Here is a 14026-nt window from a genome sequence, read left to right on the forward strand (position 1 = left end):
ATCACCACCATCATCACAACAACAATCATCATCACCACCACCATCACCCTCGTCATCACCATCACAACAACAATCACCATCACCACCATCACAACAACAATCACCATCACCACCATCACAACACCAATCACCATCACCACCCTCGTCATCACCATCACAACAACAATCATCATCACCACCATCATCACCCTCGTCATCACCATCACAACAACAATCACCACCATCATCACAACAACAATCATCATCACAACAACAATCATCATCACCACCATCATCACCCTCGTCATCACCATCACAACAACAATCACCATCACCACCATCACCCTCGTCATCACCATCACAAGAACAATCACCATCACAACAACAATCACCATCACCACGATCACCACCCTCATCAACACCACCATCACAACAACAATCATCATCACAACAAACACCATCACCTCCATTACAACAGCAATCACCATCACCACCATCACCACCATCACCATCACAACAACAATCATCATCCACACCATCGTCATCACCATCACAACAACAATCATCATCACCACCATCACCACCATCACCACCATCACCACCATCACAACAATCATCATCCACACCCTCGTCATCACCATCACAACAATCATCACCATCAGCACCATCACCACCATCACAACAATCATCACCATCACCACCCTCGTAATCACTATAACAACAATCATCATCACCACCATCATCATCACAACAATCACCATCACCACCATCACAACAATCACCATCACAACAATCACCATCACCACCCTCGTCATCACCATCACAACAACAATCATCACCATCACCACCCTCGTCATCACCATCACAACAACAATCATCACCATCACGACCATCACCACCATCACAACAACAATCACCATCACCATCACGACCATCACCACCATCACAACAACAATCACCATCATCATCACCATCACAACAATTAACATCATCATCATCATCACAACAATAATCATCATCACCACCCTCGTCATCACCATCACAACAATCATCACCACCATCATCACCACCACCATCACCATCACCACCACCATCACCATCACAACAATCATGATGCTGATGATGATGGAGTGACTCATTACAGCGAGCTATGGCGACACAGTTTGGTGAGACGTTTCTATTCATAGATCTTTCAGTCACATTTGAATCATCACCACCACCATCAACTACAACCATCACCACCACCATCATCACCATCATCACCATCATCAACACCACCACCACCATCATCACCATCATCACCACCGCCATCACCACCACCATCACCACCACCATCACCACCACCATCACACCCATCACCACCACCACCATCAACTACAACCATCACCACCAGCATCATCACCATCATCACCATCATCACCACCACCACCATCATCACCATCATCACCACCGCCATCACCACCACCATCACCACCACCATCACCACCATCACCACCACCACCATCAACTACAACCATCACCACCACCATCATCACCATCATCACCATCACCACCACCATCACCACCACCATCACCACCACCATCACCACCATCACCACCACCATCAACTACAACCATCACCACCACCATCATCACCATCATCACCATCATCACCACCACCATCACCACCAACATCACCACCATCACCATCACCACCGTCATCACCACCATCACCACCATCACCACCACCATCACCACCATCACCATCATCACCACCACCATCACCACCATCACCACCACCACCACCACCATCAACTACAACCATCACCACCACCATCACCACCACCATCACCACCATCACCACCACCATCACCACCATCACCATCACCACCATCACCACCATCACCACCACCATCACCACCATCACCATCACCACCACCATCACCACCATCACCACCACCATCACCATCACCACCACCATCACCACCATCACCATCATCACCACCGCCATCACCACCACCATCACCACCACCATCACCACCATCACCATCACCACCACCATCACTATCACCACCACCATCACCACCATCACCATCATCACCACCGCCATCACCACCACCATCACCACCACCATCACCACCATCACCACCACCACCATCAACTACAACCATCACCACCACCATCATCACCATCATCACCACCACCATCACCACCATCACCACCACCATCACCACCATCACCATCATCATCACCACCATCATCACCACCACCATCACCACCACCATCACCACCACCACCATCACCACCACCACCACCACCACCATCACCACCACCATCACCACCATCACCACCACCATCACCACCACCATCACCACCACCACCATCACCACCACCATCATGATGTTGATGATAATGGAGTGACTCATTACAGCGAGCTATGGCGACACAGTTTGGTGAGACGTTTCTATTTATAGATCATTGTCACATTTGAATCATAGGTCCTACGATCACTGGGCGATTGTTTTAGATTCATTTCGGAGATTACGAACACGTTTTGGTCCAGCCACGCTTGTTTATTTCATGGCAGACAGATCGCCTGGTAACAATTCATCTAAATTGTCCTACGGTTGTGAGTCAGTTTATGGGTGAGTCTCTGAGTGAGTCTCTGAGTGAGTGAGTGAGTCTCTGAGTGAGTGAGTCTCTGAGTGAGTCTCTGAGTGAGTCTCTGAGTGAATCTCTGAGTGAGTGAATCTCTGAGTGAGTGAGTCTTTGAGTGGGTCTCTGAGTGAGTGAGTCTCTGAGTGAGTGAGTCTCTGAGTGAGTCTCTGAGTGAGTCTCTGAGTGAGTGAGTCTCTGAGTGAGTGAGTCTCTGAGTGAGTCTCTGAGTGAGTGAGTCTCTGAGTGAGTCTCTGAGTGAGTGAGTCTCTGAGTGAGTGAGTCTCTGAGTGAGTGAGTCTCTGAGTGAGTGAGTGAGTCTCTGAGTGAGTCTCTGAGTGAGTGAGTCTCTGAGTGAGTGTGTAAGTCTCTGAGTGAGTCTCTCAGTGAGTGAGTCTCTGAGTGAGTGAGTCTCTGACTGAGTGAGTCTCTGAGTGAGTGAGTCTCTGAGTGAGTCTCTGAGTGAGTCTCTGAGTGAGTGAGTCTCTGAGTGAGTCTCTGAGTGAGTGAGTCTCTGAGTGAGTGAGTCTCTGAGTGAGTCTCTGAGTGAGTCTCTGAGTGAATCTCTGAGTGAGTGAATCTCTGAGTGAGTGAGTCTTTGAGTGGGTCTCTGAGTGAGTGAGTCTCTGAGTGAGTGAGTCTCTGAGTGAGTCTCTGAGTGAGTCTCTGAGTGAGTGAGTCTCTGAGTGAGTGAGTCTCTGAGTGAGTCTCTGAGTGAGTGAGTCTCTGAGTGAGTGAGTGAGTCTCTGAGTGAGTCTCTGAGTAAGTGAGTCTCTGAGTGAGTGAGTCTCTGAGTGAGTGAGTGAGTCTCTGAGTGAGTCTCTGAGTGAGTGAGTCTCTGAGTGAGTGTGTAAGTCTCTGAGTGTGTCTCTGAGTGAGTGAGTCTCTGAGTGAGTGAGTCTCTGACTGAGTGAGTCTCTGAGTGAGTGAGTCTCTGAGTGAGTCTCTGAGTGAGTGAGTCTCTGAGTGAGTCTCTGAGTGAGTGAGTCTCTGAGTGAGTGAGTCTCTGAGTGAGTCTCTGAGTGAGTGAGTCTCTGAGTGAGTGAGTCTCTGAGTGAGTCTCTGAGTGAGTCACTGAGTGAGTGAGTCTCTGAATGAGTGAGTATCTGAGTTTAGTGAGTCTCTGAGTGAGTCTCTGAGTGAGTGAGTCTCTGAGTGAGTCTCTGAGTGAGTCACTGAGTGAGTCTCTGAGTGGGTCTCTGAGTGAGTGAGTTTCTGAGTGAGTCTCTGAGTGAGTCTCTGAGTGAGTGAGTCTCTGAGTGAGTGAGTCTCTGAGTGAGTCTCTGAGTGAGTCTCTGAGTGAGTGAGTCTCTGAGTGAGTATCTGAGTGAGTGAGTCTCTGAGTGAATCTCTGAGTGAGTGAGTCTCTGGTCTCTTAGTGAGTCTCTGAGTGAGTCTCTGAGTGAGTGAGTTTCTTAGTGAGTCTCTGAGTGAGTCTCTGAGTGAGTGAGTCTCTTAGTGAGTCTCTGAGTTAGTCGCTGAGTGAGTGAGTCTCTTAGTGAGTCTCTGAGTGAGTCTCTGAGTGAGTGAGTCTCTTAGTGAGTCTCTGAGTGAGTCTCTGAGTGAGTGAGTCTCTGAGTGAGTCTCTGAGTGATTCTCTGAGTGAGTCTCTGATTGAGTCTCTGAGTGAGTCTCTGAGTGAGTGAGTCTATGAATGAGTAAGTCTCTGAGTGAGTGAGTCTCTGAGTGAGTCTCTGACTGATTGAGTCTCCGAGTGAGTCTCTGAGTAAGTCTCTGAGTGAGTCTCTGAGTGAGTCTCTGAGTGAGTCTCTGAGTGAGTGAGTCTCTGAGTGAGTCTCTGAGTGATTCTCTGATTGAGTCTCTGAGTGAGTGAGTCTCTGAGTGAGTCTCTCACTGATTGAGTCTCCGAGTGAGTCTCTGAGTAAGTCTCTGAGTGAGTGAGTCTCTGAGTGAGTCTCTGAATGAGTCTCTGAGTGAGTCTCTGAGTGAGTCTCTGAGTGTTTCTCTGAGTGAGTCTCTGATTGAGTCTCTGAGTGAGTCTCTGAGTGAGTGAGTCTATGAATGAGTAAGTCTCTGAGTGAGTGAGTCTCTGAGTGAGTCTCTGACTGATTGAGTCTCCGAGTGAGTATCTGAGTAAGTCTCTGAGTGAGTGAGTCTCTGAGTGAGTCTCTGAGTGAGTCTCTGAGTGAGTCTCTGAGTGAGTGAGTCTCTGAGTGAGTGAGTCTCTGAGTGAGTCTCTGAGTGAGTCGTCACTTTAAGATTTTTCCTTTTTCACGCTTTTGTCATGTTGTGCTTGAACCCGGATCAAGAGGGGCATGACTCACAGAGCTAACACTTCATACATGGAACTGAATACTGAATCAGCACCATCATCAACAGCGTCATCGCATCATCATCATCATATTGACCATCATCTCACACGTCATCACCATCATCACCACCACCACCCCCCATCATTACCATCATCACCACCACCACCCTCATCACGATCAGCACAACCACCTTGCCCTGAGGATGAATTCAGTCAACCCATGCGGTTTCTTTCATGCAGGCAAAGCTACCCCGGGTAGCCTCCAGCAGGCTGAGGGGGCAAGTTCCAAGTCAGTGTTGAGTCTATCGTACAGTGTTGAGTCTATGGTGCAGTGTTGAGTCTATGGTGCAGTGTTGAGTCTATGGTGCAGTGTTGAGTCTATGGGCAGTGTTGAGTCTATGGTGCAGTGTTGAGTCTATGGTGCAGTGTTGAGTCTATGGTGCAGTGGTGAGTCTATGGTGCAGTGTTGAGTCTATGGGGTTGTGTTGAGTCTATGGTGCAGTGTTGAGTCTATGGTGCAGTGTTGAGTCTATGGTGCAGTGTTGAGTCTATGGTGCAGTGTTGAGTCTATGGTGCAGTGTTGAGTCTATGGTGCAGTGTTGAGTCTATGGTGCAGTGTTGAGTCTATGGTGCAGTGTTGAGTCTATGGTGCAGTGTTGAGTCTATGGTGCAGTGTTGAGTCTATGGTGCAGTGTTGAGTCTATGGGCAGTGTTGAGTGTATGGTGCAGTGTTGAGTCTATGGTGCAGTGTTGAGTCTATGGTGCAGTGTTGAGTCTATGGGGTTGTGTTGAGTCTATGGTGCAGTGTTGAGTCTATTGTGCAGTGTTGAGTCTATGGGCAGTGTTGAGTTTATGGTGCAGTGTTGAGTCTATGGGAAGTGTTGAGTCTATGGTGCAGTGTTGAGTCTATGGGGTTGTGTTGAGTCTATGGTGCAGTGTTGAGTCTATGGTGCAGTGTTGAGTCTATGGTGCAGTGTTGAGTCTATGGTGCAGTGTTGAGTCTATGGTGCAGTGTTGAGTCTATGGTGCAGTGTTGAGTCTATGGTGCAGTGTTGAGTCTATGGTGGAGTGTTGAGTCTATGGTGCAGTGTTGAGTCTATGGTGCAGTGTTGAGTCTATGGTGCAGTGTTGAGTCTATGGTGCAGTGTTGAGTCTATGGTGCAGTGTTGAGTCTATGGTGCAGTGTTGAGTCTATGGGCAGTGTTGAGTCTATGGTGCAGTGTTGAGTCTATGGTGCAGTGTTGAGTCTATGGTGCAGTGTTGAGTCTATGGACAGTGTTGAGTCTATGGTGCAGTGTTGGGTCTATGGTGCAGTGCTGAGTCTATAGGCAGTGTTGAGTCTATGGTGCAGTGTTGAGTCTATGGTGCAATGTTGAGTCTATCGTGCAGTGTTGAGTCTATGGTGCAGTGTTGAGTCTATGGTGCAGTGTTGAGTCTATGGTGCAGTGTTGAGTCTATGGTGCAGTGTTGAGTCCATGGGCAGTGTTGAGTTTATGGTGCAGTGTTGAGATCTATGGGGCTGTGTTGAGTCTATGGTGCAGTGTTGAGTTTATGGAAAGTGTTGAGTCTATGGGTAGTGTTGAGTCTATGGTGCAGTGTTGAGTCTATGGGCAGTGTTGAGTCTATGGTGTAGTTTTGAGTCTATGGGCAGTGTTGAGTCTATGGTGCAGTGTTGAGTCTATGGTGCAGTGTTGAGTCTATGGGTAGTGTTGAGTCTATGGTGCAGTGTTGAGTCTATGGTGCTGTGTCTAGTCTATGGGTAGTGTTGAGTCTATGGTGCAGTGTTGAGTCTATGGGCAGTATTGAGTCTCTGGTGCAGTGTTGATTCTATGGGCAGTGTTGAGTCTATGGTGCAGTGGTGAGTCTATGGGCAGTGTTGGGTCTATGGTGCAGTGTTGAGTCTATGGTGCAGTGTGGAGTCTATGGTGCAGTGTTGAGTCTATGGTGCAGTGTTGAGTCTATGGAACAGTGTTGAGTCTATCGTGCAGTGTTGAGTCTATGGTGCAGTGTTGAGTCTATGGTGCAGTGTTAAGTCTATGGTGCAGTGTTGAGTCTATGGTGCAGTGTTGAGTGTATGGGCAGTGTTGAGTCTATAGGCAGTGTTGAGTCTATGGTGCAGTGTTGAGTCTATGGTGCAGTGTTGAGTGTATGGGCAGTGTTGAGTCTATAGGCAGTGCTGAGTCTATGGTGCAGTGTTGAGTCTATGGTGCAGTGTTGAGTCTATGGGCAGTGTTGAGTCTATGGGCAGTGTTGAGTCTATAGGAAATGTTGAGTCTATGGTGCAGTGTTGAGTCTATGGACAGTGCTGAGTCTATGGTGCAGTGCTGAGTCTATGGTGCAGTGTTGATTCTATGTGCAGTGTTTAGTCTATGGTGCAGTGTTGAGTCTATGGTGCAGTCTTGAGTCTATGGTGCAGTGTTGAGCGTATGGCAGTGTTGAGTCTATGGTGCAGTGTTGAGTCTATAGGCAGTGTTGAGTCTATGGTGCTGTGTTGAGTCTATGGTGCAGTGTTGAGTCTATGGTGCAGTGTTGAGTCTATGGAGCAGTGTTGAGTCTATGGTGCAGTGTTGAGTCTATGGGCAGTGTTGAGTCTATGGGCGGTGTTGAGTCTATGGGCAGTGTTGAGTCTATGGGCAGTGTTAAGTCTATGGTGTAGTGTTAAGTCTATGAGCAGTGTTGAGTCTATGGAGCAGTGTTGAGTCTATGGGCAGTGTTGAGTCTATGGTGCAGTGTTGAGTCTATGGTGCAGTGCTGAATCTATGGTGCAGTGTTGAGTCTATGGGCAGTGTTGAGTCTCTGGGCAGTGTTAAGTCTATAGGAAATATTGAGTCTATGGTGCAGTGTTGAGTCTATGGACAGTGTTGAGTCGATGGTGCAGTGCTGAGTCTATGTTGCAGTGTTGAGTCTATGGGCAGTGTTGAGTCTATGGTGCAGTGTTGAGTCTATGGTGCTGTGTCTAGTCTATGGGTAGTGCTGAGTCTATGGCGCAGTGTTGAGTCTATGGTGCAGTGTTGAGTCTATGGTGCAGTGTTGAGTCTATGGTGCAGTGTTAAGTCTATGGTGCAGTGTTGAGTCTATGGTGTAGTGTTGAGTCTATGGTGCAGTGTTGAGTCTATGGTGCAATGTTGAGTCTATGGTGCAGTGTTGAGTCTATGGGCAGTGTTGAGTCTATGGTGCAGTGTTGAGTCTATGGGCAGTGTTGAGTCTATGGTGCAGTGTTGAGTCTATGGGCAGTGTTGAGTCTATGGTGCAGTGTTGAGTCTGTGGTGCAGTGTTGAGTCTATGGTGCAGTGTTGAGTCTATGGTGCAGTGTTGAGTCTATGGTGCAGTGTTGAGTCTATGGGCAGTGTTGAGTCTATGGTGCAGTGTTGAGTCTATGGTGCAGTGTTGGGTCTATGGTGCAGTGTTGAGTCTATGGGCAGTGTTGAGTCTATGGTGCAGTGTTGAGTCTATGGTGCAGTGTTGAGTCTATGGGCAGTGTTGAGTCTATGGTGCAGTGTTGAGTCTATGGTGCAGTGTTGAGTCTATGGTGCAGTGTTGAGTCTATGGTGCAGTGTTGAGTCTATGGTGCAGTGTTGAGTCTATGGTGCAGTGTTGAGTCTATGGTGCAGTGTTGAGTCTATGGGCAGTGTTGAGTTTATGGTGCAGTGTTGAGTCTACGGGGCTGTGTTGAGTCTATGGTGCAGTGTTGAGTTTATGGACAGTGTTGAGTCTATGGGTAGTGTTGAGTCTATGGTGGAGGGTTGAGTCTATGGTGCAGTGCTGAATCTATGGTGCAGTGTTGAGTCTATGGGCAGTGTTGAGTCTCTGGGCAGTGTTGAGTCTATAGGAAATATTGAGTCTATGGTGCAGTGTTGAGTCTATGGACAGTGTTGAGTCGATGGTGCAGTGCTGAGTCTATGTTGCAGTGTTGAGTCTATGGGCAGTGTTGAGTCTATGGTGCAGTGTTGAGTCTATGGTGCTGTGTCTAGTCTATGGGTAGTGTTGAGTCTATGGGGCAGTGTTGAGTCTATGGTGCAGTGTTGAGTCTATGGTGCAGTGTTGAGTCTATGGTGCAGTGTTAAGTCTATGGTGCAGTGTTGAGCCTATGGTGCAGTGTTGAGTCTATGGTGCAGTGTTGAGTCTATGGTGCAATGTTGAGTCTATGGTGCAGTGTTGAGTCTATGGGCAGTGTTGAGTCTATGGTGCAGTGTTGAGTCTATGGGCAGTGTTGAGTCTATGGTGCAGTGTTGAGTCTATGGGCAGTGTTGAGTCTATGGTGCAGTGTTGAGTCTGTGGTGCAGTGTTGAGTCTATGGTGCAGTGTTGAGTCTATCGTGCAGTGTTGAGTCTATGGTGCAGTGTTGAGTCTATGGGCAGTGTTGAGTCTATGGTGCAGTGTTGAGTCTATGGTGCAGTGTTGAGTCTATGGTGCAGTGCTGAGTCTATGTTGCAGTGTTGAGTCTATGGGCAGTGTTGAGTCTATGGTGCAGTGTTGAGTCTATGGTGCTGTGTCTAGTCTATGGGTAGTGCTGAGTCTATGGCGCAGTGTTGAGTCTATGGTGCAGTGTTGAGTCTATGGTGCAGTGTTGAGTCTATGGTGCAGTGTTAAGTCTATGGTGCAGTGTTGAGTCTATGGTGTAGTGTTGAGTCTATGGTGCAGTGTTGAGTCTATGGTGCAATGTTGAGTCTATGGTGCAGTGTTGAGTCTATGGGCAGTGTTGAGTCTATGGTGCAGTGTTGAGTCTATGGGCAGTGTTGAGTCTATGGTGCAGTGTTGAGTCTATGGGCAGTGTTGAGTCTATGGTGCAGTGTTGAGTCTGTGGTGCAGTGTTGAGTCTATGGTGCAGTGTTGAGTCTATGGTGCAGTGTTGAGTCTATGGTGCAGTGTTGAGTCTATGGGCAGTGTTGAGTCTATGGTGCAGTGTTGAGTCTATGGTGCAGTGTTGGGTCTATGGTGCAGTGTTGAGTCTATGGGCAGTGTTGAGTCTATGGTGCAGTGTTGAGTCTATGGTGCAGTGTTGAGTCTATGGGCAGTGTTGAGTCTATGGTGCAGTGTTGAGTCTATGGTGCAGTGTTGAGTCTATGGTGCAGTGTTGAGTCTATGGTGCAGTGTTGAGTCTATGGTGCAGTGTTGAGTCTATGGTGCAGTGTTGAGTCTATGGTGCAGTGTTGAGTCTATGGGCAGTGTTGAGTTTATGGTGCAGTGTTGAGTCTACGGGGCTGTGTTGAGTCTATGGTGCAGTGTTGAGTTTATGGACAGTGTTGAGTCTATGGGTAGTGTTGAGTCTATGGTGGAGGGTTGAGTCTATGGTGCAGTGCTGAATCTATGGTGCAGTGTTGAGTCTATGGGCAGTGTTGAGTCTCTGGGCAGTGTTGAGTCTATAGGAAATATTGAGTCTATGGTGCAGTGTTGAGTCTATGGACAGTGTTGAGTCGATGGTGCAGTGCTGAGTCTATGTTGCAGTGTTGAGTCTATGGGCAGTGTTGAGTCTATGGTGCAGTGTTGAGTCTATGGTGCTGTGTCTAGTCTATGGGTAGTGTTGAGTCTATGGGGCAGTGTTGAGTCTATGGTGCAGTGTTGAGTCTATGGTGCAGTGTTGAGTCTATGGTGCAGTGTTAAGTCTATGGTGCAGTGTTGAGCCTATGGTGCAGTGTTGAGTCTATGGTGCAGTGTTGAGTCTATGGTGCAATGTTGAGTCTATGGTGCAGTGTTGAGTCTATGGGCAGTGTTGAGTCTATGGTGCAGTGTTGAGTCTATGGGCAGTGTTGAGTCTATGGTGCAGTGTTGAGTCTATGGGCAGTGTTGAGTCTATGGTGCAGTGTTGAGTCTGTGGTGCAGTGTTGAGTCTATGGTGCAGTGTTGAGTCTATCGTGCAGTGTTGAGTCTATGGTGCAGTGTTGAGTCTATGGGCAGTGTTGAGTCTATGGTGCAGTGTTGAGTCTATGGTGCAGTGTTGAGTCTATGGTGCAGTGTTGAGTCTATGGGCAGTGTTGAGTCTATGGTGCAGTGTTGAGTCTATGGTGCAGTGTTGAGTCTATGGGCAGTGTTGAGTCTATGGTGCAGTGTTGAGTCTATGGTGCAGTGTTGAGTCTATGGTGCAGTGTTGAGTCTATGGTGCAGTGTTGAGTCTATGGTGCAGTGTTGAGTCTATGGTGCAGTGTTGAGTCTATGGTGCAGTGTTGAGTCTATGGGCAGTGTTGAGTTTATGGTGCAGTGTTGAGTCTATGGGGCTGTGTTGAGTCTATGGTGCAGTGTTTGGTTTATGGACAGTGTTGAGTCTATGGGTAGTGTTGAGTCTATGGTGTAGTTTTGAGTCTATGGGCAGTGTTGAGTCTATGGTGCAGTGTTGAGTCTATGGTGCAGTGTTGAGTCTATGGGTAGTGTTGAGTCTATGGTGCTGTGTCTAGTCTATGGGTAGTGTTGAGTCTATGGTGCAGTGTTGAGTCTATGGGCAGTATTGAGTCTCTGGTGCAGTGTTGATTCTATGGGCACTGTTGAGTCTATGGTGCAGTGGTCAGTCTATGGGCAGTGTTGGGTCTATGGTGCAGTGTTGAGTCTATGGTGCAGTGTGGAGTCTATGGTGCAGTGTTGAGTCTATGGTGCAGTGTTGAGTCTATGGAACAGTGTTGAGTCTATCGTGCAGTGTTGAGTCTATGGTGCAGTGTAGAGTCTATGGTGCAGTGTTAAGTCTATGGTGCAGTGTTGAGTCTGTGGTGCAGTGTTGAGTCTATGGTGCAGTGTTGAGTGTATGGGCAGTGTTGAGTCTATAGGCAGTGTTGAGTCTATGGTGCAGTGTTGAGTCTATGGTGCAGTGTTGAGTGTATGGGCAGTGTTGAGTCTATAGGCAGTGCTGAGTCTTTGGTGCAGTGTTGAGTCTATGGTGCAGTGTTGAGTCTATGGGCAGTGTTGAGTCTATGGGCAGTGTTGAGTCTATACGAAATGTTGAGTCTATGGTGCAGTGTTGAGTCTATGGACAGTGCTGAGTCTATGGTGCAGTGCTGAGTCTATGGTGCAGTGTTGAGTCTATGGACAGTGTTGAGTCTATGGTGCAGTGCTGAGTCTATGGTGCAGTGTTGAGTCTATGCGCAGTGTTTAGTCTATGGTGCAGTGTTGAGTCTATGGTGCAGTCTTGAGTCTATGGTGCAGTGTTGAGCGTATGGCAGTGTTGAGTCTGTGGTGCAGTGTTGAGTCTACAGGCAGTGTTGAGTCTATGGTGCTGTGTTGAGTCTATGGTGCAGTGTTGAGTCTATGGTGCAGTGTTGTGTCTATGGAGCAGTGTTGAGTCTATGGTGCAGTGTTGAGTCTATGGGCAGTGTTGAGTCTATGGGCGGTGTTGAGTCTATGGGCAGTGTTGAGTCTATGGACAGTGTTAAGTCTATGGTGCAGTGTTAAGTCTATGAGCAGTGTTGAGTCTATGGTGCAGTGTTGAGTCTATGGGCAGTGTTGAGTCTATGGTGCAGTGTTGAGTCTATGGTGCAGTGCTGAATCTATGGTGCAGTGTTGAGTCTATGGGCAGTGTTGAGTCTCTGGGCAGTGTTGAGTCTATAGGAAATATTGAGTCTATGGTGCAGTGTTGAGTCTATGGACAGTGTTGAGTCGATGGTGCAGTGCTGAGTCTATGTTGCAGTGTTGAGTCTATGGGCAGTGTTGAGTCTATGGTGCAGTGTTGAGTCTATGGTGCTGTGTCTAGTCTATGGGTAGTGTTGAGTCTATGGGGCAGTGTTGAGTCTATGGTGCAGTGTTGAGTCTATGGTGCAGTGTTGAGTCTATGGTGCAGTGTTAAGTCTATGGTGCAGTGTTGAGTCTATGGTGCAGTGTTGAGTCTATGGTGCAGTGTTGAGTCTATGGTGCAGTGTTGAGTCTATGGGCAGTGTTTAGTCAATGGGCAGTGCTGAGTCTATGGTGCAGTGTTGAGTCTATGGTGCAGTGTTGAGTCTAAGTTGCAGTGTTGAGTCTATGGGCAGTGTTGAGTCTATGGTGCAGTGTTGAGTCTATGGGCAGTGTTGAGTCTATGGTGCAGTGTTGAGTCTGTGGTGCAGTGTTGAGTCTATGGGCAGTGTTGAGTCTATGGTGCAGTGCTGAGTCTATGGTGCAGTGTTGAGTCTATGGGCAGTGCTGAGTCTATGGTGCAGTGTTGAGTCTATGGGCAGTGTTTAGTCTATGGGCAGTGCTGAATCTATGGTGCAGTGTTGAGTCTATGGGCAGTGTTGAGTCTATGGGCAGTGCTGAGTCTATGGTGCAGTGTTGAGTCTATGGGCAGTGTTGAGTCTATGGTGCAGTGTTGAGTCTATGGGCAGTGTTGAGTCTATGGGCAGTGCTGAGTCTATGGGCAGTGTTGAGTCTATGGTGCAGTGTTGAGTCTATGGGCAGTGTTGAGTCTATGGTGCAGTGTTGAGTCTATGGTGCAGTGTTGAGTCTATGGGCAGTGTTGAGTCTATGGTGCAATGTTGAGTCTATGGTGCAATGTTGAGTCTATGGGCAGTGTTGAGTCTATGGTGCAGTGTTGAGTCTATGGTGCAGTGCTGAGTCTATGGTGCAGTGTTGAGAATATGGTGCAGTGTTGAGTCTATGGTGCAGTGTTGAGTCTGTGGTGCAGTGTTGAGTCTATGGGCAGTGTTGAGTCTATGGTGCAGTGCTGAGTCTATGGTGCAGTGTTGAGTCTATGGGCAGTGCTGAGTCTATGGTGCAGTGTTGAGTCTATGGGCAGTGTTTAGTCTATGGGCAGTGCTGAGTCTATGGTGCAGTGTTGAGTCTATGGGCAGTGTTGAGTCTATGGGCAGTGTTGAGTCTATGGTGCAGTGTTGAGTCTATGGGCAGTGTTGAGTCTATGGTGCAGTGTTGAGTCTATGGGCAGTGTTGAGTCTATGGGCAGTGCTGAGTCTATGGGCAGTGTTGAGTCTATGGTGCAGTGTTGAGTCTATGGGCAGTGTTGAGTCTATGGGCAGTGCTGAGTCTATGGTGCAGTGTTGAGTCTATGGGCAGTGTTGAGTCTATAATGTAACGTTGAGTCTATGGGCAGTGTTTAGTCTATGGTGCAGTGCTGACTCTATGGGCAGTGTTGAGTCTATGGGCAGTGTTGAGTCTATGGGCAGTGCTGAGTCTATGGTGCAATGTTGAGTCTATGGGCAGTGCTGAGTCTATAATGTAACGTTGAGTCTA

This window comes from Petromyzon marinus, unplaced genomic scaffold, assembly GCF_048934315.1.
Source record: "Petromyzon marinus isolate PM22_M1 ecotype Great Lakes invasive population unplaced genomic scaffold, UKy_Petmar_22M1.pri1.0 PM_Scaffold_91, whole genome shotgun sequence".
Lineage (NCBI taxonomy): Eukaryota > Metazoa > Chordata > Hyperoartia > Petromyzontiformes > Petromyzontidae > Petromyzon > Petromyzon marinus.